The sequence below is a fragment of the Bidens hawaiensis genome, unplaced genomic scaffold (assembly GCF_021521415.1).
Source record: "Bidens hawaiensis isolate Kalapana, Puna unplaced genomic scaffold, B.hawaiensis_p1.1 tig00008762_1, whole genome shotgun sequence".
NCBI lineage: Eukaryota > Viridiplantae > Streptophyta > Magnoliopsida > Asterales > Asteraceae > Bidens > Bidens hawaiensis.
Window position 1 is genome coordinate 688,496 of NW_027491632.1, and position 25,530 is coordinate 714,025.

Consider the following 25,530-nt stretch of genomic DNA (forward strand, 5'->3'; position numbering starts at 1 on the left):
TTGTTTCAAAGCGTAACAGATGGCACCGCACCTTTCTGTCCGTATTTTGTCAACGGGAGATATTACAGAAGTGGCTACTATCTCGTCGATGGTATCTACCCGCACTGGTATGTTTTTGTGCAAGCCTTTTTGTTTCCTGTCGAGACCAATGAAAAGGCGTTCAAGAAGTTGCAAGAATCGGCAAGAAAAGATGTCGAGAGAGCTTTCGGTGTTTTAAAGGGTAGATGGTGCATACTTAGTCGACCGGTTCGTGCAATGAAAAAACCCACGATCTCTTGCTACGTGTATGCATGCATCATATTACACAATATATTAATAAAAGAATATGGAAATGCAATTTCTCCAGATTGGGTACCGGATCCTCCGACTCAAATTCCCGTTCCCGATGATGTCCAATTAGACTTGTGGGATGAAGATATTCACTATCGGTTGAGATGGGATCTAGTTGAGCTTATAGGTTCTTTAGGGTTGGAATTCCCGGATTCAGACGAGGAGTTGACGTTTATTGTAACTTTTATTTTTTAATTCTAAATTGTTGAATTATGTTCTAGTAAACTATTGTTTTTATTTTTAAGTTCTATTAAATATTGTTTTAATTTTTTAAGTTACAAAAAAAAAAAAAAATTCCATCACACCCCATCACACTATATCACCACCCCTAGTAAAAAAGCATCACATGTGATGGATTCTGGGTTAGTGATGTGGCACTATATGATTGGGTGGGGTGTGTGATGAGTGATGTCACCACATCCACCACCCCTCCGCCCCTTATACAAAGTATTTTGTTCAAATTTTTTTTTTCTCATGTAAATGATTGTAGGGTCTGTTGTTTGGATTGGAAAAATCCTTTTATGCTTCTTGAACCATGTCATTATAATGATCCATTATTGAATTTACCTTGTCATACGTGAATCGTGATAATAATGGTGTTAGTGTTAATGATTATTTCTTGAATTTACTTTGTTTTGGCGACGATGATAAGGATAGAGTTGATATATTTCTATTGAAGATTGAACATGTTTAAGAAAGTCCACAAAAGTTGTATCAAACCTTTTAAGGAAAGTATATATCGGCCTAAAACAAATGATATTAAAACCCTATCTTCAAAAGAAAGACGAATGTCTGGTAGAATGACAGTAAAAGGTAAAAGAGACCCTTTATAGAAAAGAAGAACAAAAATGCCGGAACTGCAAAAAAAAAAAGACTTCTAAAACTGCCAAGAAACTAGATTTATACATCGGGTCATACACGAACAAGAAAAAAAACCCACAACCAAAGGTTGCGACAACAGAAGGTAAAAAATAAAAAATGTGACCCGTGAGAGGGAAGACTATATTTCTTACTCATTTTGGTGCATTTTTGAGTATTCTGTCTCTTCTTAGATATTTTAATGTATTTTTGACCCTTTTGGACGTATCGAACTCGTTTCGCCTATTTTTACCATTTGGGGGGGGGGGGGGGGGGGGGTTAGATTTAGTTTGACATGTTAAAGTTTTTGATGTAGATTTAGTTTGACATGTTAAAGTTTTTGATGTATTTAGATCGTTTGAGCATTCTATTGGTAATTGATTACCGGCTAAAGTTTTAATTTTATAATTATTTACTTATATTATTTCATGATAATTAAAAGTTTCTTTTTCTTTTCTTTGGTATGGGAGCAGTTTATAATTTCTATAGATTTAAATTTTAAATATCAATAGATATTTTTCCAACTAATATAAAAAACATATTTTTTATTGAAAAAGTTGGTGGTTTTTTTTACAATTTGTTTGCCATTTTTAGTTTATTTTGTTTTATTGTAGTTTTTTAAACCGTAAACTAGTTTTTTAAACATTTTTTTGCAGTTTCAAAATTATTTTTTTGGCAAACTTTACAAATTTTTGCAATTTTTAAAAATATTAGGCAACATCAACATATTAAAAAAAACCATTCAGGTCAAAGGAAACTCTGAAACAAAATATTTTATAAATTATCCGATTTAAACTATTTTAAAACATAGTTATTATTTCTCATTAATTAATGGCATCAATTGATTTTTGAAATGCTACAAACTTAAGTCCAAATAGATTTTCAATTTATGTAGATAAATGGTAATTTCGTTTTCATTTGTTTTTTAAGTTTAGATTTTGCATGTCTTGTTTTTTCTATCAAAATGTTATTTTTTATATTAGTTATTTTAAGTTGAAAACAATTTGGTTAACTTAATTAAAAAGGAAGAAAAATATAGAATGAGTGAATTGTAGAAATTTTCACGTTAATATGTAGATTGTGACAGAATGATGTGACGCTGATGTGGTGAAGAGAGATGGTGAAAAATAGGCTCTGGTAGGGTTGTTCACGAGTCGAACCCGAGTCGAGCAAAGGTGAGTTTGAGATCGAAGTTAAACGAGACAGCTCAGCTAGTCTCGAACTCGATTTTGTAGTTAAACGAGTCTAAGATCAAGCCAACGAGTTAAGCCATGACTCGAGCTAAGCTTGGGACGAGTTGGCAATACTACCAACCCTGAATCTTACATTTACAATAACCTTCTATTAATATTTTTTTAAAACTTTTTTAACTCTTAAATTTTGTAAATCATGAGTTCATGACCATTATAGAAAGTTTCAAATCCAAAACATGTGTAAATATTATGACTTTGTATTACAATAAGAGAAAATTAAGATTTGACTCCCTGGAAAGTATCGACGGGAGACCCTTGGACCACTGAAAACTAATTTGCGCTTGTTGTGCCCATATGTTTTTTATAATGCTGAGATGCGTCTCTACTGTTAGTTGACCGTCAGTTGATTGTTGGATGACAAGGGTATTTTAGTAATCTTCTTCTAATAAATAAATAATAATAATAATAGTAGTAATAATATGTTAGTAATAGATTAATAATAATAATAATAATAATAACAACAATAACAACAACAACAATAATAATCATATAATCATCGTAGCACCATCGCCATCATCATATTAATAACAATAATAATAATATTAACAATGGCAGCTCATCATCATCATATTCATCATCGTAGCACTATCTCCTGCGCCAGCACTTGTTTCTCCGGCGACCCCGAAGCACACCATCTTATCTCTAACATATTTCTCTCAAATCACCACCCGAAGCACACTCGTTTTCCCCGGCACCGCACTCGTTTCCGTTTTTCCGGCAACCACCAATATCAAGACAAGCGCAATATATTAATACAAAAGGTTAAGGGAAACAAGTTTTTGTCACCGCGACGAAGAGGTGGTGTGGAGATGGCGGCGGTGACAGGGTGCGACGGCGCGGGTGTTAATATCGTCGGGCTTCGATAAATAAACGTACCTGAAGATGAAGCAGAAGCGCAAGTGAACACCGTGATGACAAATTGATTATAACTTGATTAAATCTTGGAGTTGGAATCGTGATATGATTACATGAGAATCAATTGCCTGGAATTAAAACTTAGGAACCATAATTATAATCGGGGAAGATGAAATGATAAAAGTGATAATATATAGTTTATGTTGTATAGCTATACACGAAATTTTGGATGCTTATTTTTAAACTGAATTGAAGTCTTAGGGGTAAAAACGTAATTTCAACATTTTATAATAGGTCAACGCTTGGTCAACTGACGGAAGGAACATAAAAAGCGCGCCGGAGATATATAGGGGCACAACAAGAACAGATTAATTTTCAGTGGTCCAAGGGTCTCTCGCCGATATTTTCCAGTAAGTCTAATCGTAATTTTCTCTTACAATAAAAATATTTTATATTAAGGGTGTGTTTGTTTGAGATCTGAATGGATTTGAAGTTTGATTCGCTCAGACTTCAGATCATTTGTTTCATTCCAAGCTCAGATCTGAATGCTGAATGAGGCTCTGAACCATTCAATTTTAAAATATCGCTTAATGGAAACTGAATGAGAAGATGACCTAATTGTCCACACATCATTCATTCCTTCTGGGTGACCGACTAATGCACATCACCACCATCATCGCTCGATTTCTGCGTGATTCCACTCACAACCAGGTACGATTTCTGTCTCCCTACACTCGTCGATATTTTTTTCCTGGTCAATTAGGGCTAAAAATTGGTCAATTTGCAGATTAATTGGTCAATTAGGGTTAAAAATTGAAACATTTTTGTGCTAGAAATATGGTTCAGGTTTTGGGGTTATTTTGATTACTATGTAATTTGGAGATATCTAAAACCGAACCAGGGATGGATGCTGAAACAAAAATCGGTGGTTTGTGAATGAAACTGAAAAAACTGATCTGTAACCGAAATAAGCGAACCCAAACAAAAACTGGTGGTTTGTGAATGAAACTGAAAAAATGGAGTTTTAACAAGTGTCCGTTTAAGCGAATACTGATCTGTAACCAAAATAAGTGAACCCAAACAAAAACCGGTGGTTTGTGAATGAAACTGAAAAAATGGAGCTTTAACAAGTGTGCGTTTAAGCGAAAACTGATCTGTAACCGAAATAAGCGAACCATAATTATAATTTTCGCAGCGTTTTGACAGCTTCTTTACTGAATTTGTTAAAAATCATATAAAATCAACCGAGTGTCCATTTAGAGTGTTCTTATATGGTTGGAAACCTTGAAGAGTCTAGTTTCTGTAGAATCTTAGAACAGAGAAAAGTAAGCTCATTTAGTGGGTAAAATTAGTCGATGAACGTAGCTGCGCAGAATGCGTTGCACAACAAAATTAGTTATCTAAAAATAAGTTAAAGGCGGATGTTTATACAGGCTTGATCAATAACATATATTGCTGAATTAAATTGATTCCATTCACTATCGGAGGGTGTGTTATCGGTTTAAAAGTACAAGTAAACGGTTATGCAAGCTCCTACATTAAAATTAGTAAACGGGTCGTTTTGGCCCGTTACATTTGTAAAGTTTATCTTACACAATCTTTAGGTGAGAATGACTTAACTATTATAGTATGTATTTTACAATTTGTAGGTAGAGAGGTTTAATTTTTTTGTGATTCATTTGGTTTTTGTAATTACTTTATATAAAAGTTATTGTGAAATACTACTTGTAAACACTACCTATGTAATTTGCTTGAAAATTAATTATTGATCATCTATTGACATGTAAGTTTATTTATTTGACAAATTCAGTTTATTTATTTATTTTTATTTAGGAGAGAAATGATGAGAATGTTGGCCAGCTTTTGGATACAAACCAAACATCATTTGTAAGCTGTAGCAGTAGCAGTTGATCAACCTTCGGGGTAATGTTACTCTATACAAGTCTTGCAGATTTTTTTCGCAATTGACAATTTTACAGGTTCACATTTATCATGTTACTTTGTTGACTTTAGCAATAAGATTTATAAACATCAATTCACTTAACTCTCATTTCAATACGCTTTCGTATGATTTTGCTTGACTCAGCGCTGTTTATGGTAGAACATATATGTTGAACCATATCATACATTTTATTGTTTTTGTTTTCTGAACTCCAACTTTTCAAATATTATATAATGGTCACTATTAATTATTTGTTATTATATCATGTTTATATGAAGCCTAGAGCTGGTTCTAATTATGATATGGACTGCAGGATGTTTTCATAACAGAAGCTTCAAGACAGAGAAAGTATGGCTGGTATATTTGAGATCATCAGGGTTGTTGCTTGAAGTTTAACAAATGAATGAAGTTATAGGATTTTGTTAATTTAAGGTTTCAGTTCTATCACTTGGAAGGGATGGGGTATAGGAAGTTGAATTGTAGTTTTGAGTTTGTTTGGCCTTGACGTAGGTGAATTTTATGTAGAATGTTATAAGGATTTGTAATATATTGGTGATAAAAGTTAATATAACACTATTAAAGCTGTGTTTTGTGTTTCGTACATGATCTAATTGCCATATTCCAAGTCGTATCCGTATCCCGCATAGCGCGGTTCCTACTAGTATATGCAAATATGCAATAGAAACGGATATATTTCATTCAGTACAGTTATTATGCGCTCTGACTAAACAGATATATTTCATTCAGCACAAAATAGTACTAAGGTGTAAATTAGTCATTCTATACAGTCATTCAGATGTTCAATCAAACAACACTTACTGGTTTAGCTCTTACTGGTTCAGAGCCTCTTAATCATTTAGACCTTTTAATGATTCAACACTTACTAAACAGCCCTAAGTATCATAAATTAAAATGAGCCATTAAATTTGAACTGAAAGTACCAGAAAACATACCATAAATTCAGAGAGAAAGTGGTTGTCATAAATTGACAAACAAAGTACAAACATAGTGAAGTACCTTAACTACGTGGCTCTTTCCAGACCACTCTCTCCTAAGTTGAACTAAAAAAGTATAAACATTTTACAATTTAGTAATTAAGAAAACTGTTTTTTTTTTTGTGTTTTAATTAACCTTTCATCAAACTTACATCACCTCTTGTATTGGATACATTTTAATATTTAACAACCGGGTAAATATTCAAATTTAGTTAGGCTCTGTTTGTTTTTGTCTCTTTTCTATGAATAGAGGAAAACGTCTGATTCGGTCAGACGTAATCAGACGTGAGGCTATTTGTTTTTTTTCTGGCATTAAGAGGTTCAACGTCTTAATAGCATCTGAACCAGTAAGAGCTTTTAGTGGGTCTGAAAACCTCTTAACCCAAAAAAAACATACGTTTGTCTCCGGCCTCCATTAACTTCTAACCCGGAGACTAGGCTCCATCTCCGACGACTAGAGGTTCGTCTCTAGCCTCCACCTTTTAATGATTCAGATTTCAGACATTTGAACCAGCTATTAACATTCAGATATGATATTTACATTCAGACTTAAATCTCTAAAAAAACAAACAGGGCCTTAATCTTTGCGTTAATTCAGTCTTTCAGACACCTCCTATCACAATTTTTAGGGACAAAACAGTCATTTGCAGGAAAAATAAGCAACTTATCTTCCATTATTCACAACAAATCTGAACCGTCCATCCTCTTACTTCAACGGTCTCAACACCCACAGTATCTAAAATCATATCCTCAGAAATCTTACAAAACCAAACACGAGACTTCACTTCACTTGAACTCACCACCACAAACCACCATGGCTTCCGTCGCACTCAAATCCTTCACCGGACTCCGCCAGTCGGAAAACCACCATTCCACCAAAACCCTCTTCTCCAAACCCCTCCCTTCCACCCATCTCCACTACCGCCGTCTCAACGTCCTCGCCGCTAAATCCAGCCCCAAAATCACCGGCCGCAACCTCCGCGTCGCCATCATCGGCGGCGGACCCGCCGGAGGCGCCGCCGCAGAAACCCTAGCCAAAGGCGGAATCGAAACCATTCTAATCGAACGCAAGTTGGACAACGCCAAACCCTGCGGCGGTGCAATTCCGCTCTGTATGGTCGGAGAATTTGACCTGCCATTGGATATTATCGACCGGCGAGTCACCAAGATGAAAATGATATCTCCGTCCAACGTTGCCGTCGATATTGGTCGGACCCTTAAACCCCACGAGTACATCGGAATGGTCCGCCGTGAGTCCTCGACTGTTACCTCCGTGACCGCGCCGCCACCGCCGGAGCCACCATCATCAACGGGTTGTTTGTCAAAATGGACAAGCCTACGGACAAATACGCGCCGTATGTTATTCATTACAACGAGTACGACGGCAAAGCTGGGTCTGTTGGTAAAAAGGTTACGGCCGAAGTCGACGCGGTGATTGGCGCTGATGGCGCCAATTCCCGCGTCGCAAAGTCCATCGACGCCGGGGATTATGAGTACGCGATTGCGTTTCAAGAGCGTATCAAAATCCCCGATGATAAGATGCAGTATTATGAAAACCTAGCCGAGATGTACGTCGGGGACGATGTGTCCCCGGACTTCTACGGCTGGGTTTTCCCAAAATGTGACCACGTGGCGGTTGGTACCGGCACGGTTACACATAAACCCGATATTAAAAAATTCCAACTTGCCACGCGCCTACGTGCACGTGACAAGATATTAGGAGGTAAAATAATCCGTGTGGAAGCCCACCCCATACCTGAACATCCCCGCCCGAGGCGACTGGCAGACAGAGTCGCCCTGGTTGGGGATGCCGCTGGGTATGTGACTAAATGCTCTGGGGAGGGGATTTATTTTGCGGCCAAGAGTGGGCGGATGTGTGCTGAGGCGATCGTGGAGGGGTCGGCTAACGGGACACGAATGGTGGATGAGTCGGATTTGAGGAATTACTTGGAGAAATGGGATAAGACGTACTGGCCGACGTACAAGGTATTGGATATATTGCAGAAGGTGTTCTACCGGTCGAATCCAGCGAGGGAGGCGTTTGTGGAGATGTGTGTGGACGAGTACGTGCAGAAGATGACGTTCGACAGCTATTTGTACAAGCGGGTGGTGCCCGGGAATCCGTTGGACGATTTGAAGCTTGCTGTTAATACCATTGGGAGCTTGGTTAGGGCTAATGCTTTGAGGTAGGAGATGGCCAAGATTTAATATATTTACAATTTACGTTGATGGTTTTGTAATAATCTTTTGAAGACATTTTAATTGTGCTTAATATATGTGTTTCATTATCATTTACATTCAATTCTCAGTCAAAATTAGACAATCTAATTGTCTATCTCGACGGTGTGGTATACTATAAGCTGCTTAGGGGGCTGTGTGTTTACATCTGAATGAAACCATTCAGATGTAAACATCTGATTCATTTAGGCTCATTCAGATCTGAATGAACCAAATAGCCCCTTAGCTAAGTCCACATTTATACCGTTTTTTTATAATTTATAATTTTAATTTAAAAATAAACTATTGGTCATGGTTTTTCTGTTAGTATAGAACTTGAGGTTCTCATAACATCAATGAGATGTCGTAGGACCCAAATTACGCGGCTAGTGTATCCCGAGGAAAAGAAAATCATAAGTGACGTCGACAAACAACTATTTATTTGTCACTTGTTGGCAAGTAAGTAGCATTTTATTAAAGAAATCATATATGCACTTATTTTTAACAAAATCAAATCCCTAAAATTTGTAGTGAATGGACCACAAATTGGTGATGGGAGTGTGGATACATACGACAACCATTCATCAAATCAAATGTCACGAATGATCATATTATCGAACATTTCCTATCAAGTTAAATATCAAATAACACAAACAAAAGACAAGTCACGAACTGATCATCACACCACCATTGATGGTGTTACGCCATTAATGTTCAGATAGTTATTTCTTATGAGTATGAGTTGGATAAAATTAGCATAAGACAAAATCAGAGTATCGTAAAATTGTAATTATAAGGAATATGTGATTAATGATTTCTAAGTATGGCTGACAATTTAAGACACGACAAGCCAAACATGAAGTTAAACGAGTAAGTGATTGGAGTAAGCAAGTTCGAGTTAAAAAAAACCCTAACAAACTTCCTATCAAACAGTTCACTGAACGTTCTGTTCGTTTACTAGCCTACTTTTAACCATTAAATTGAATTTGTTTTCCTTTTAAACTATCAGGTGCGAAGGCCGTTCCACATTTCCAAATTCCAACTTTCTAGTCCATGACTCCATGTTGCCATGGGCCACTCTAGCAGACACCAACCCCATTGTACAGGGCCCGCCCAACGTGAAGATTTACGTCGAGTAATCACCGCCCACTTAATCACTTAGGATATGTTTTGTTGGAGGTAATGGAATGAAAGGGGAATAGAATGGGAGAATGAATGGAATAAACAAGAGAATGAAATGGATCATTACCATTCTTTTGTCTTATTTGGTTAAACTATGGAATGAAATGAATTATTAGTTAATGTTGTTTGGTTTCCAAAAAAATTGTAGGAATAAATAGAAATAATAAAAACACTCTTATCTCAAAGTAATTTTTTACAAAAAAAAAAAAAAAAAAAACTGTAATGGCGACGGTGGTAGTGGTAGCTCCGACGAAGAAAATGGTGGTGGCGACGGTGGTGGTAGTGGTTATCAGGTGGTAAGGGCGGTGGATGTGGTGGTCGTCGTAGGAGGGGTTGCGGTGGTCAAGAGATGGTAGCATTGGTAGGGTGGTGGAAGTCACGTGGTGGTGGCCAGGTAGCGACAGTGGTGGTGGCGGTGATGGTCAGGCGACGACGGTGACAATGGTTGTGGTGGTTACGGTGGCAATGGTGGAGGTGGCGGTGATAACGCTGGTGGCGGCGGCGTCGACGGGGGTGGTGGCAGAGGTGGTGGTGGCGACGATGACATTGGCGGTGGTGGTGGCTGTGGTAGTGGTTGATGTTGTTAGGTGGTCGTGTTGTTGAGAAAGTAGAGTGAACAGGGAATGAAATGAAAAAAAGGAGATGAGAAGGAATGGTTTTGATGGACCAATCCATAGCTTGTGAGTTCCAGGCAACAAACAATGAAGCAGAGTACGAAGCTTTAATCGCAGGTTTGCAATTAGCCAAAAGCATGAGGATCAGGTATCTTCAAGTTTATGTAGATTCTTTATTGATAACTAACCATTTTAATGACTCATATGCTGTTAAAGGTGAGAAACTAATGAAATATTTAGATGTTGTGAAGGAGTTATCGAAATCCTTTGAAATATTTAGTATTACACAGGTACCGAGGGAAGAAAATGCTGGGGCAGACGCCTTGGCAAACTTAGCCTCATCTTTGAAGATTCCTGAGGATTTGAAGATCCCAATAATCCACATTCTCGCGCCAGCAATAGGAGAACAGGAAGTTGGGGAGACAACAAATGATAAAGAAATTGTGCTCTGGGATCCTTTATCCTCAAACAACAAAGGATCATGGATCCATCCTATCAAGAATTATATTCAGACTGGAGAAATTCCAGCCACAGAAAATCCCAAGTCCTTCAAATTCAAGGTATCCCAATATATTTTGTTAAATGATATGGTATATAGAAAATCTCTTGTAGGACCATATTTGAGATGCATTGAGGATCCTGAGATCCAAGAAGTACTCAAGGATTTTCACGAAGGAGATTGCGGCAATCACACAGGTGGAAGAGTGTTATTTTCCAGGATACTCAGAACTGGATACTTCTTGCCAACGATGAAGAAGGATGCAGTGGAGTATTCAAGGAAATGTGATGCTTGCCAAAGACACGCAAACATCCTTCATCAGCCAGCGGAGCCTTTATATCCTATATCCTCCTCATGGCCTTTCATGAAATGGGGTATGGATATTGTAGGCAAACTACCAAAAGCACCAGGTGGAAAAGTCTTTATGCTCGCTATGACTGACTACTTCTCCAAATGGATTGAGGCAGAAGCATTTGTAGAAATCCGAGAAAGGGAAGTAATATCTTTTATTAAACGAAATATTATAACTAGATTTGGTATTCCCGCTGAAATTGCTTGTGACAATGGTTCCCAGTTTATCGGGAAGAGAACCACTAACTTTTGTGACAGTTGGGGCATCAAAATGATTACTTCGACTCCGGTTCATCCTCAAGCCAATGGTCAAGCAGAGTCTAGCAACAAGATCATCATCAACAATCTAAAGAAGAAGCTAGGATCCAAGAAGGGAAAATGGGCTGAAGAACTTCCTTATGTTCTTTGGGCAGACAGAACTACACCTAAAAATGCAACAGGCCAGACACCCTTCTCTTTGGTGTTTGGATCAGAAGCAGTAATTCCCACAGAAATGGTGGTTCCTACTGCGAGAACCAGCTACCGTGATCCTGAAGCCAATGAATAAATCCTTCTTGAAGATTTGGATACTATAGAAGAACTCAGAGATCTAGCAAAAATCAGAATGGCAGCTTATCAACAAAGGGTAGCTGGGGTATATAACAAAAATATCAGAATCAGAAGATTTCAAGAAGGAGATCTAGTATTGAGGAAAGCCTTCCAAAACACACAAATCCGGCTGATGGGAAACTAGCGCCCAAATGGGAAGGACCTTATCAAATTGAGTCAGAAGCAGAAAAGGGGGCATATCATTTGCTCACAATGGAAGGCAATAGGTTACCAAGAGCATGGAATGCCATCCACCTCAAGAAATATTTTTTCTGATCAGGATCCACTATCCTGAGAGGATATATTATCCAGTAAAAGGATCTAGGATCCTTAAATCGGTAACATCTTTCTGATCTGTTATTCTTTTTGAATTATTATTATTAATTTAAGGATAATTTATTCTTAACACTTTTCCAAGTTTTGAGTAACCATGCAGGATTGTAATGATTAATTTGATGTTCAAGAGGTTGGCCACCTCTTCTTTGCATTTAAGGTACTTTACTATTTACCTTGGCCTTGCCCACGTTTGGATATGACCCCCGATAGTCATATCCCCTAAGGTTTAAAGGTTTTCACATTTCTCACGATCGCCAGTTGCGCACGCTATCCAACATATAGTTCGGGGCAGCGGGACCAGTACACGCTTAGTGGCTGACAATTTCGTTGTCTCCGGCTATATGGAGGATCCTACGAATTATGGTAGTCGTACCATACCTCTGGTTCATAACGTTTTCACGTTATCTCACGTTTGGGCTAAATCCCGGTTTGGGCGAGTTCCCAGATAACATCCGTATCCTTGGGCCAGTCCCCAGTTTGGGCTTGTTCCTAGTTTATTGGGCTTGTCCCTAGTTTATTTTTTGGGCTTGTCCCCAGTTACACGGGTTTGTCCCCAGATTACACGGGCTTGTCCCCAGTTGCACGGGCTTGTCCCCAGTTTATTTTTTGGGCTTGTCCCCAGTTTGTTGGGCTTGTCCCCAGTTACACTGGCTTGTCCCCAGATTACACGGGCTTGTCCCCAGTTGCACGGGCTTGTCCCCAGAATATTTGTTGGGCTTGTCCCCAGTTTAATGGGTTTGATCCCAGTTAATAATATGAATTATTTGCAGTGAATTTTCTAAGTTCTTACTGAAGATCAAGAAACTAAGGATCTCAGATCCTAAAGCTACTCTTGAAAGGAATATTAAGAGTTCAATACTTCTGGTAACTTAGGTCTATCTAGACCTTCTGGTATGATCTTTATTGGTTAACTTAAGTTTGATATTTATTGCAATAAATTTAGATATTCTAGTTGGAAAGGTTATTCGTTTAAAGTTATTTGATTACTAAAGTCTTTAGCTAATTTCGGGATACTTTATCCTAAAATTTGCCCTTTGAGAAAATTTTTCTTATATAAATTTTATCAACTATTAAAGATGTCTTATCCTAAGATTTATGATTTAAAGATATTCTTTTATAAATATTTTTTCCTTAAGGGTATTCTATTCTAAACAATTTTTTTAAGGATCTTTTATCCTAAAAATTTTTTACTCAATATTATTTATCAAATTATTAACAATGCTAAACTTATATGTAACAAGGTTTTGAAAATAAATAACAAGAAAATAGTCAAAAGATTTATATTAATTAAAATAAGCCCCAAGGACTTATCCAAAATTCTTAACCAGGACTTCACCATACGAAAAGATGGACCATCCATCCGGGTTAAGTAAGAGTTACTAACAGTTCAAAAGTGCAGGAAAATTAAAAACATGGGGCAACAAAGGCTTCATCCCCACAAACAGAGGATCCCTCCACCTTTGTCACCCTCGCACATTGTCTTAAGGATCATAGATCCTTTATCCTAAATACTATTATTTATTACAGACCATAAAAATTGTTCATAAAAACATTAACACCAAACAAAAAGTGGGCTCGGGCCTTGTCTTTAATATCCTTCATTGCCCACTTAAGCTGCATCTTCAACCGCAACATCACCTTCTCCCTTGCCAGATTCAACCGCCTCCTTGACGCCACTGGTTCCAGCCTCGGTGTTCTCAACCATTTCTTCATCATCCTCACCACCAAGTTCGTCAAGAGCAGCCTTCCATTTCTCCACATCCCAGGCCGACTTGTCAAAAGCAGGATCACCAGCCTCCTTCGCCATCTTGATCCACGCCTGGAATACCGACCTGGCAGCCCACACCTTGGCTTCATCAGTCGCCTGCTCCACTGCCTCCTGACGTTGGGCTTCGGCTGAGGATATCTGATCCTCCAATTTTTTTTTTTGAGTTGGATCATAGCTTTATCCTTAGCAACCACAGCTTTCCCTAACTGATGTGTTGAATAACACACTTATATTTCCTTACAATTTTATGATGTTTTAATGATTTAATATCAAATTTATGTAAGTTTAGGGGGTTAAGTGCAAAGTTTTACAAAGTTGAAATGTTTTGTGTAGGTTATGGAAAGATGTGGAAAAAAAGGCAAGAAAAAGAGAACTTGGAGGGTTTAAGTGTCAAAGTTTCAAAGTTTAATCAAGGCCCGGTCCAAGCCCACAAGTTAGGAGCCTAATATAATATTATATTAAGTTAAAATAATGATTATTCAGCCATTCATTCAGCCAATACCCGAAATCACTAAACCCTAACCCCATATACCAACAGTCCGATCGGACAGGCTGTCGCCAGCAAGAAAAATAAGAAAAAAAGAGAAAAAGAGGCGGCTATAGGGGCTGTTGGCGGCTGGAAATCAAAGAGGAACCCTTGGGCAGCAGCTAGGGGCTTCAAAACACTCACAAATCTCAGCCATATTGCTTAGTATACATCCTTAAACTTTATTTATCTTTCAAGAACCCTAACTATCTTGATTTGGTCTTTTGATTTGAATTGTTTTGCAATTGTTTGATAGTTTGAGTTATAATTGATTGAGTTTGGATCTTGAATGAGTTTTATAACGTTTATGATGATGTTTGTGATGTTTTTATTAAGTATGCATGGCTGTCCAAAAGTGATGAGTAGCTAAACTTGTTTGTTCTACCTAGGATAGATGATTGTTGAGTGGTTTTAACTTGTTTAATGGATTGTTAATGTTCAAGACTTATATTATTGATGTAAAGTTTAACTAAACCATAAATTAGATTGTGTGTGATGGCTGAGTTTTATTTGTTATTACTTATAATTCTCTTGCATTAGTTAATTGAATCGGTTTTGATTAATTGATTGCTTGTTAAGCTCTTTACTTGGTGTTTTGGGTTTATTTGCGGGATGCGCAACCGTAGGGATAAGTGGGTAATATATCATCTAAAATCAGTTAAAATACACCTTCTTTGAGACCGAGAGGTGATAAGAAGTAACATTTTCTCGTTGCTTTTACTTGTTAGAATTAAGACCGCGCGGGAGCGGGTTTTGTCTTGTCAAGTTTGAGTGTTTATGTGCAATTAGTTGGTTTAATTTGGGTTAAGTTAAATTGTTCCTCTATTCTTGGTTGCGTAGTATTCGTCTCCATTAGGATAGTGTGTCGGTGAGACCGAAAGGTGAGTCGTCATTTGAACACGTTAATAATTGTTTTTCCGGTTTGTTCTTTAAAAATCAACTAAAATAAGTTAAAGTTTGTTAGAGAGACTGAGAGGTAATTTGACTTTCTTAAACAAGTTTTAGTTGTGTCATCTTTTATAATCGGTGTCTTGAATATTTTCAATCCGTTGTCTTGTTATTTCTTTCAACATGAGTCATTCCTAGGTAGACGTTTTTATTCATTGAATTTAAATCAAAGTTTTCTTAAAGAGTTTTGTTAACAGTTTTCTTTTAATTAAGTTAAGTAGTTAAATAAAATCTTAAAAATTAAATAAATATTATTTTGGTAAGTCTTGGTTAGAGTTTTCTTAATCATAAACGTTTTCACGTGTCTTTGAGTTCGACATCCGGACTTCCTTGATGCTATACTATTTATGATCGGTACACTTGCAGGTTTTGTGTGGTTTCTATAGGATTTTCGTTTTTATAAATTTAAAGCTTAATTGTGATTCGTTCTTTATTTGTATTATACATTTTCACACATAAATATTTAATAAAAATCAAAAAAAAATTGAAAAAAATTCAAAAACACAAAAATATGTTTATTTCTTATGTTTTTGTTTTCTGTTTTGTACGCCGCTACATGCGAGCGAGTTTAAGTTGTTACAGGTATTATTATGCGCATGGTAGCTCTGATGGCGTTTTGGAACTGGTTCACTCGAGGTTGCGGCCGCGAATGAAATGCTATACGGTCGTTCGTTCGAGTCATACACAGCTGATGAAGAATTTGCATCTAAACCAGGGGAGTAACCCGTTCTCTATTTAATTTCTGTTCTTTAAAGTTTTTATTTTATGCTTTACGTTTTGTATTTATTTTATTTCTTTTCCTTGTTCTCATCGAGGACGATTTCATTCTAAGTGTGGGGATGGGAATTTATTTTACTTAGTTGTTTAAAAAAAAATTAAAAAATTTTAAAAATAAAAAATTTTTCATTCGTTTTTCGTTTTCGTACGTTGTTCAAGTTTGATAAAGTTAAAAAAAAAAAGAAAGAAAAAATGTCCCTTGTTTTAGTTTCTTTTGCGTTAAAAGTCGAAGATGATGATTTTATTCGGAAATCGGTTTTTTTCAAACTACTAATAATATGAGATAAATAAAAGAAAACGCACTTAACTTGGGATGTGTCTGTAGGCTCAGCCTTGAAAATGAAAGGGCAAATTTGATAAAACGGTTAAACGGATCCTGCCATTCCTTAAGGATCCGGGATCCTACCCTTCGTGACCCACGTTGAAAGAAGATCAGTTCCCCCTGGTATTGAGTTGCGTTTTACGAAGAAAAACTGATTCCTCCACACAGAATCATTTAGCGTGGCTTTTGAGATCGGATGGGGCTGTCGGGGTTTGGATTTAAAAATGAAACGGGTAGAACCGAAGGTAGTGAGGGTATACAAATATGACAACTCAAGAAGGCCAAAATCGATTTTTTCCTCCTTGATGATTCTTTCGATAGTGCTAAGAACTCTCCACATCATCGGCATAGCTTGTATGTAAGATACGCCGGTAGAATCGAAAAAACTTTGGGTAAAAGGCGGAAAAGGGTATTTATAGCCGATAAGAAAGGGAGTTGCCGGAAAGCAGACCCAAACCTTGGAGTAAACATCGCATCTAACGCTGGATTCGTAGGGACGGAACAAGGTTTCTGAAGGAAACAATGTACGAAAATTGTCAACCTCGGGATCCGTAAGCTTACAAATTTTAGAAGATGGGTTGGCGAGCAGACATTGGGGTTCCATTTCGACTAGTTCGGAACCACCGGAGGACTGTTAAGAAGGTTTAGAAGGGGCCGGAGAAGAAGAAGAAGAAGAAGCAGACATGATTAAAGAAAATAAGATAGAAAGGTTGAAAGAATACCTGATGCGTCGGATGAAGGTGTGTATATAATCAAAGATATAGGGCAGCATATATAGACGGTTATAATTAACCTTGGGGGATAAATGGTAAATATTCTGGCAAAACCATCCCATCTATCAGTTTTCACATTGATTTTGAATTTCAAAATGACAGCTGTGTTCCACTATCACCCGCCATTTTGGGGGTAATTTGTTAGGCCACGATTTTTATACTGATGATCCTTTATCCTTAACTGTCTTATGGATAGCTTATCCTTGAAATATACATCAGGATATAAAGGATCGACGATCCTCGGTATTACTTGTTTACTAATGATTGCATTTAGTATGGTGATGTGTTAAACAGGTATAGCAACTTTAAGACGTATTTGTACGAGTTGTCCTCAAGGGACATCCTATGGCTGGAACGTGGATCCAGGATCCTACTTCAATGTAACTGTTAATGGATGATTTTATGTGAAGATGAACGTGCAAATATCAACAACGGCTATGAGACTCATTCTTCCGCTTATCTCGCTACTGGATAGCTATTGGCACGTGGTCAAAGGTCGTGGAGCGGCTAAGTGGAGGACTTCCGGATAGATAGGAAATATTGTTATTGTTATTATCTTATTTAAACGAGATTTGATCGAGTAGGTAAACACATGTACTTACACACACACACTAGAGCAGAAGCAAATACTCTCTCTATGCACTAGCTTTCTTTGTAATCTCGATCAAGTACTCCATAAACACTTGTAATCACATTTTGTTCATTAATAAACTTGACGGTGATAGTTTTCACCGTCCGAAGGTTTTTTGTGCCGGAGACCACGATAAACACATACTCATCGACCAAAGGTTACCTTGTTGATCATTGACTAAAATTGCTTCGACCAAAGATTATCCTATTAATCCTTGACCGGAGTTATTTTACCAACGATTACCTTGATAAGTTTTGACCGAAGTAAGACTATCTTGGTTAAGGGCTTTTTCCCTCGTGATCAAATCATTGTGTTTACCAATAATACGCTCATACACTCATCATTCCCACGTTGGCACTATACCTCACTTAACAGATTTGGATACAAGATCCTAGCTCAGGAGGTATCCAATTTCCCCCTTAAACCGATGCAATAATCCGTCATGTGGCCAAAATCATCGTGGAAAGCACACCATTTGGACTTGTCTCTGAAGGTGGTTGACTTTTCGTTCTTTCGGGGCCACCTTGCTTTCTCACCTAGATCCTTCATGGCACAAATCAAGCCTGAGTGTCTACTGAGAAGCAGTATTCTGAGATGCTTGGGTAGTCTTCATCGTCGTCTTCTTCTTCAGCCGATCGGACGTTTTGATTGTTGAATTTGGAGTAGGGTTTCGAGTTGTTGTTCTTGAACGAGAACCCTTGTTTCTTGTCGGATGATTCTTGCTTTGTTTGGTTCCCCAGACGATCTTGGATCTTCTTGTCATCTTCCAACCGTATGAATATGAGTGCCCTCTTTCTGACTTTATCTAAGGACCTGCAAGGAGTCATCACAAGATCATCATAAAAGGGGGATCCCCTCTGAAGTCCCATCTTGAATGTTTCAACAGCAGTAGCCATGTCAAGATTAGGGATTTCCAGAGCTTCCCTGCCGAACCTCGTAACAAAATCCCTAAGGGATTCATCACTAGGTTGGATAACTCGGTATAAATCACTAGTTAACTTCTCAAATTTCCTACTACAGGAAAACTGACTGTTGAACAAGTTAACTAAGTGTGAGAAAGAAGTAATTGAAAAGGGAGGAAGACTTAGCAGCCATTTTAATGCTGATCCTGTCAGTATGGATCCGAAGCCCTTGCATAGGCAGGCTTCCTTGAGTATCTCAAGAATAGGATTGATCTCCATCCTTTCTCTATATTGTGCCACATGCTCCTCAGGATCAGTGGTCCCATCGTAAGTCTTCATGTTGGGGGTCTGGAATCGCTTCGGGATTTCAGCATCACAGATAAGTGGGGCAAATCTGGATAACTTGTAGCTTCCCTCCGGTATCTTGGGGATTGGACGTATCACCCCAGGAACACAGAATATCATATCCTTGAGCTTTTGTAGTTCATTGGCCATAGCTTGGTTGATACCTGCATCCTGCATGGAACCACGGTTAGCATCTAAGGATATACGATCAAACAAGTTACCTCTTTGCTAGGTGAAGGTTGGCATCCCGGATGAGTAGTTGAGATAAGAAGCATCTGCTACAGAAGTTGGTCCTCCAGAGGCTATGGTCTGCATGGGAATTATATCTCCTTCACGGACTTCGGAGGATCGTTGATGTTGAATTCCTAAGGATCCTTGATTCTGAAAGAAGGATCCTTGAGGTTGGGAATTATAGGATCCTTGGTGACATGCCCAGAGGATCCTGGTTGAAGGACGGATGATCCTTGTTGGAAGTATGAGGATCCCTGAGTTTGCTGACCCATGGATCCTTGTTGAAGGATAGATGATCCAGGCTGAGACAACGAGAATCCTTGAGTCTGTTGGCCCATGGACCCTTGTTGAAGGATAGATTATCCTTATGTGAACTGAGCCAAGGATCCTGGAGTGGTGAAATCCAGCATCCTAGGCATCAAGGGAGTGTGATCCTCCGCTGGTCTCTTAGTCTTCTTGAGATCTTCTATCTCACGAAGGATCCTCTGGTTGGTCTTGTTCTGCTGCTCCATGTATGCTTTAACCTGCGAAAACATAGATGAAATATCATTGTTAGTATTAACCACTGGCGTAGTGGTTATCGAGCTCTGGAAGACTGGTAGTTGTGTCTTGCTTCCAGCATTAGCAGCCCTTGGTGCTCCCGTGATTGGCGGAGGCATCGACGGCAAAGTTCTTGATGAGAGGGGAGCCAAGGACGGCATGGTTGATGAAGCAGAGGTTGATTGAGAGGCCATTGATAGTGATATGGGTAAGAAAGGTTGAAATTGATAGGAAATAATCTGGATTATAGCATCAATTGCCCCACGGTGAACGCCAATTTGTTTTAGATAAAAATTTGCTAAGGATAATGTATCCAAATCTGTTATGTGAGGTTTAGTGCTAAAACGATAACATCGAATATATAAATGAAATAGAGATGAACACCGAGATTTGTTGCGAGGAAAAACCCTTTGATCTTGTTCAGATCAAAAGAAAAAAACCCCGGGTGATGACAACTCGTCGATCACCAATTTATTAATCACAAAAAAGGTTTACAATGGGTGGAGTTTATGATCAATGAATACAATGAATGCTATGTGTGTGTGATTACAGAGAACTTAGCAACTAGAGTATGTGCGAATGTGACTATCTGACCTAGCATTGATCATAAACTCGATATATATAGAAAAATAACTACTAACTAATCTCCTATAAATCCGCCATCTTCCCACTATCTTCATCCATGACTTTGACCACGTGTTTGACAAGTCCAATAGCGAGATATCCGGTGGAATAAGTCTTGGAGCCGTTGCACTTGATAAATATCAACCTTCATATAAGAAACAACCGTTAACAACACCAAGTACCGAGGATCCATGATCCTGACATAGCTCTGGAACTCTTCGGAAGGATAATTGATCCAGACACGTCTTCAAGAATAACATATCCTCAATACTCAGTTATTTGTGACCCAACAAGAAGTCCTATAAATCCGCCACTTCTCCCACTAGCTTAGTCTTCAGTATTGACCACGTGCTGCAGGTGCCTTTTAGCGAAATATATGGTAGACCAGGTTCTAGAGCCGTTATATCTATCAAATATAAGACTACACATGAGAAACAATCGTTAGTAAATAATAAATACTGACAATCCTTGATCCTGACAGGATCTGACTAAGGATAACTGATCCAAGAACATATGCCAGGATAACGTATCCACAACGTCAAATTTCCATGCCCTAACAGTACCAACAAGGAGTATGATTGTTAGATAAATGATGTGAAGTACGCCTAGAGTGTTCTTATGCTATGATGTGTTTATTTTATATGCCAGGTAAGTGTATGCAGGTACAAGAATGGTACGTGAGTTCCAAGTCTGACGTACTAAGTTAGGATGGCAAATCCCTCTATCTTCCGTCGGACATAGACTTGGCATGTGATGGCGTAGTTAAGGACTGTGGGCCTTATACATGTTATAGATGATAGATGAGAACGTAGTTAAGGAATGTGGACCTCATACGTACTTCAGATAGGAGCCAGAATAGGAAAGGACTACAGACCTTATACGTGCTGTAATTGTATTGTGGTAGCATAGGGGAGGACTGTGGACCTCGTACGTGCTATGAATTAGGATACAACATAGGGAAAGACTATGGACCTTGTACATGTTGTTAATGTAGGATGGTATTGGGAAGGACTGAGGACCTTGCACGTACCATAAATGGTGAGCATAGGTAAGGACTGCGGACCTTTTACGTGTTCACGACTTTGAGTATAGGTATAGACGGTGGACTATGATCATACTCTCGGTGTAATGAGGTAAGTGATAGTATGTATGTATGTATGATAGAAAGGTAATTGGTTAAGTACGGATACGTATCTTCGGATATGTACGTATGTATGATATGTGTATGTATTGTATGTCGACTGATTAACTAGAGCTCACTCAGTGTAGCTGCTTTTTAGTATGCACGCAGGTGAGTAAGATGAAGCAGCTCGCTTGAGGGAAACACGTGGAATTGAATAAGAGGCTGGCATCGGAAGACTCGAGACGTTTATGTTTAATGTTATGATATTTTGAAAGACAGGATGTTTATTTTAAGACAAGTTAGGGATTAATATGTATGTTTTATTGAAAGTTTTTATATTCCGCGTATGTTTTTATTAACTCTGATTATTAGAACTATGTTGATGAGTAAATCCAACGTCCAAATGTGAGGCACCGGTAACGGGGCCTTACAATGTTCAGTCTACCCGTCCCGTTGAAGTTGTTTCAACCTCAGCTACAATGTCTCAGTCTACACTAATTCTTGCTCTTGTAGACAATTTGGGTCGTGCTGATGTGCCTGGTGGTCCTCTTAATAGAAATGTATTACCTGTATCTCCTCAACTGGCTGCAGCTAATCCATTACCTCAAGTCGTAGATACAACCGACGAAGCTCTTGTTGAAGAAGTTTTTGACTCGGATGCTTCTAATTTGTTGGCTGACAACAATGATCCAAGTCCCATTGAGCTTGTAGTTGATCTTCATCAAGAGCCTAGTGTGGTTGAATCTATACCTACACCTCCTCCCTCAAACGATGATGCACCCACTATCGCTAAAGATGCTGTTGCAAATAAAGTTCCTCCTAGTGCTTCAAACACCACTGATTCCACTCCAGTTACAACAATTCATGTTCCCTTCATGGAATATCTTTGGGATGGTCCTATTGCTTTAGAGCATGTGGTTGATCAACCAGAAGAAATTCAACCAGCCACTAATATTCTAACCAATGCCCCCAAAGATTTGTCACCCCATTAATAGCATGTCAGTTGAATTACAGGTGGATCCAATTCCTTAGATGAGCAATCACAGATCACATCCTACTAAGAACATCATGGGATCTGCATCTTCCGACATTCAAACAAGAAACAAGTTTAGAGCTATTAACAAATGCATTTTTGCATGTTTTAATTCTTAGGTTGAACCTAAAGACTATCGTGTTTCTCTTAAGGAGAACTCTTGGGTTGAAGCTATGCATAATTGTAAGTCCCGAATCTGGATCACTAAAATTATGTTATCAATATAACAAGTATTGGTGCGAAATACCAATACTTGGTGATTCAAGAACATGAGTAAACAATAAAGAGTAACACGGGATTGCTTCAAAACACACGTATATTAAGATAGGTCGGGTGCTTAAGCGCTTACAATACACGATACCAAAACAAGTGAATGAACAACCTTTTCCCTATAAATGACATCAACTATATATAGGGAAACCAAAACACTAGCCCAAAGCCCACCGAGATCCATAAGGATCTCGGTTTACATTCATAGCCCAATATGATACCCAATAAACATATAACTAAGTACAAACCACCAAATATGGACCCGATAATCCCCCCCTTGGTTTGTAGCTTCGTTCTTGTTTATTTCACTTCAGACTAGCCTAACCGAAATCCTTATGTATTACACCAATGCAATTCTTCAACTCTTCTTCGTTTACATCACTTTAGTCTTGATCATGTCGTGGCCTTTTGATATGCGTCAGTCAAGCCAATTTATGACCCAACAATCTCCCCCTTAGACTGATGCTTTCAAACTTCAGAATCTTTACTCGAACATGATCAGCAACTTCAGCATTTGCATCCAATACTCTACCATCTCCCCCTTTTTGACAGCATTATCCAATTTGAATCTCAGATATTTCATATGCTTCCGTTGCGAGAAATCAGGCTTGAAAGAACAATCAACTTTGACAGAAAGATCAACCACAATATTTTGAAAACAATTAAATAATACAAAATAAGACAGACATATTTTTGTAAATTTTTTTTTGTTTTTTTTTAAATTTTCTTGAAAAGACTTGAAATGAGATCGTACCCGCTAAACCAACTATAACACAATAACCGATATCAGATTTTATGAACTGAAAACTTCAAACGATTTCTTAACACATCTGTTTCGACAAGAGTAATCAAGAAGTAAAGAATAAAATAAATGAACTAAAAATAACAAATAAAACAAATTTAATCACTCGGTCTTCTTGTAATTTAGCTAAATATTGGGATCAAATTTCAGTTTTTGATAAAAATGCCGCCTTTATGAAAAGATCCGAACATGGAATCATATTGTTTAAGGTACTTTCACAAAGATTCATGTTCAGCGTTATTATGAATAAAGAAAAAGGTTGATAGCAGGTATAATGAACTTAGCATGATTTTCATTGCATCAGTGATATGAATTAAGTTCAATTCGGCATAAAGCTTAGATGGACATCACTCATGGACCTGTGATGCCTCCTATTTCTTCTCAAAGCGTATTTGGCTTTCCCCAGATCACCCCAATTTGACTCCAACCCCCTAGTGCTTGATAAAATATTTTTATAGATAAACAAACAATAATTTAAGCTTTAAGGTTGAACGTTGGACTTACAAGCCATCCGGACTTACATGCCTTTCATTCGAGACATGACAGGACTTACTTTTTTGCCCCCATCTCTGTAGTTCTAGTTTGACCCTTTAAGCTTTTGAAATACGAATTTTTTTATTTTTGCTTGACAATAATCCTTTTTTTATTTATTTTTTTATTATATATTTCTCTCTCTCTCTCTTTTTGTTTTTTTTTTTGTTTTTTTAGCAAAAACTTAGAAACATAATATTTTTGGTGATCAATACACTAACAGGCTCGTGTATGACTGGGTAATTGCTTTTCTGCCTATCATTTGAAGAGATGTATATGGAGACATGCACATTTCTTCAAAATGACTCTCCACAGTAAGTTTAGCATATTTAGTTTATATCACTTCAACTTTTACGCATCATGGGAATCTATCATACAAATCAATGACTGTTCGAGAGCCTTTTAAGCTTAATAACTTCACCCGTTAGGCACACATAAACAGTTTACCTATTATTTTTCAAAGGTTGGATCAATTTTCATTTGAAAATATTATGAAGCTTCTAAAAAACTGATAACTGAATAATCATATCCCTTCCCAGAAAGTTACAGAAGACACACATATTAAGAACTCAGTCACCCCGGTCACTCTTCAGTTTTCAGGTAAATGGTTATCCCGTATGACCACTAGTGGTTAACAGGACCAAAACACATATGAAAATACGTGTCCCTCCAACTTGGAATTACCGACATAATTTTAAGTGAAAGAATTCATAAAACAAAAACACATCACAATCGCCCCGGATGCTTTCAGTCTTTAGATGAATGGCTATCCTGTGAATCTACAAGTAGATAACCGGACCAAACATATACAAGTATATGTTCTTCAAACTTGAGCAACCGACATAATTTTAAGCAAAAGTGTGTAAAAACATATTTAAAATTTTAATTTCATAAGAACGCACGCACACTCTTTTTGAATTTTTTAATTTGCCCCCCCCCTCCTAAATTTGTGCAAATTTATAAAATATGTACAAATTTAACCTCAAAAAGACTCAATCGTCGAAACGTAGTATTTAATATAAAATTTTATGAAGTGTGATCAGCCAAATGATGTACTATCATTTCTCATGCACGTTCAAGTCATTTTCTCATTTGGGAAACAAAATACATTATACTTGAAAAACTATACGTGAACATATTTTTGTATTTTTTTTAAATTTAAAATCTTAAAATCTTTTTGATTGATCAATCTTTCATACCAAAGTGATACGGTTACCTTTTATCTTCAAGACATCATTTTCCCATTTGTGAGAATCTCCCCTATGAATAAGCTTGTTTTGAGATTCTGCATTCTTGTGAGTTGAATGTCTGGAACAAACCTTTTAATATGCAATGTATTCCCTGATTTGTTCCTACACATTTAG

The 25,530-nt window shown here is 37.7% G+C and overlaps 1 pseudogene; it reads left to right on the forward strand.

Annotated features, from left to right (window-relative positions):
- Window positions 1-6,925: 6,925 nt before the first annotated feature.
- On the forward strand, window positions 6,926-8,528 carry LOC143529922 (geranylgeranyl diphosphate reductase, chloroplastic-like; annotated as a pseudogene).
- The last annotated feature ends 17,002 nt before the right edge of the window (window positions 8,529-25,530 follow it).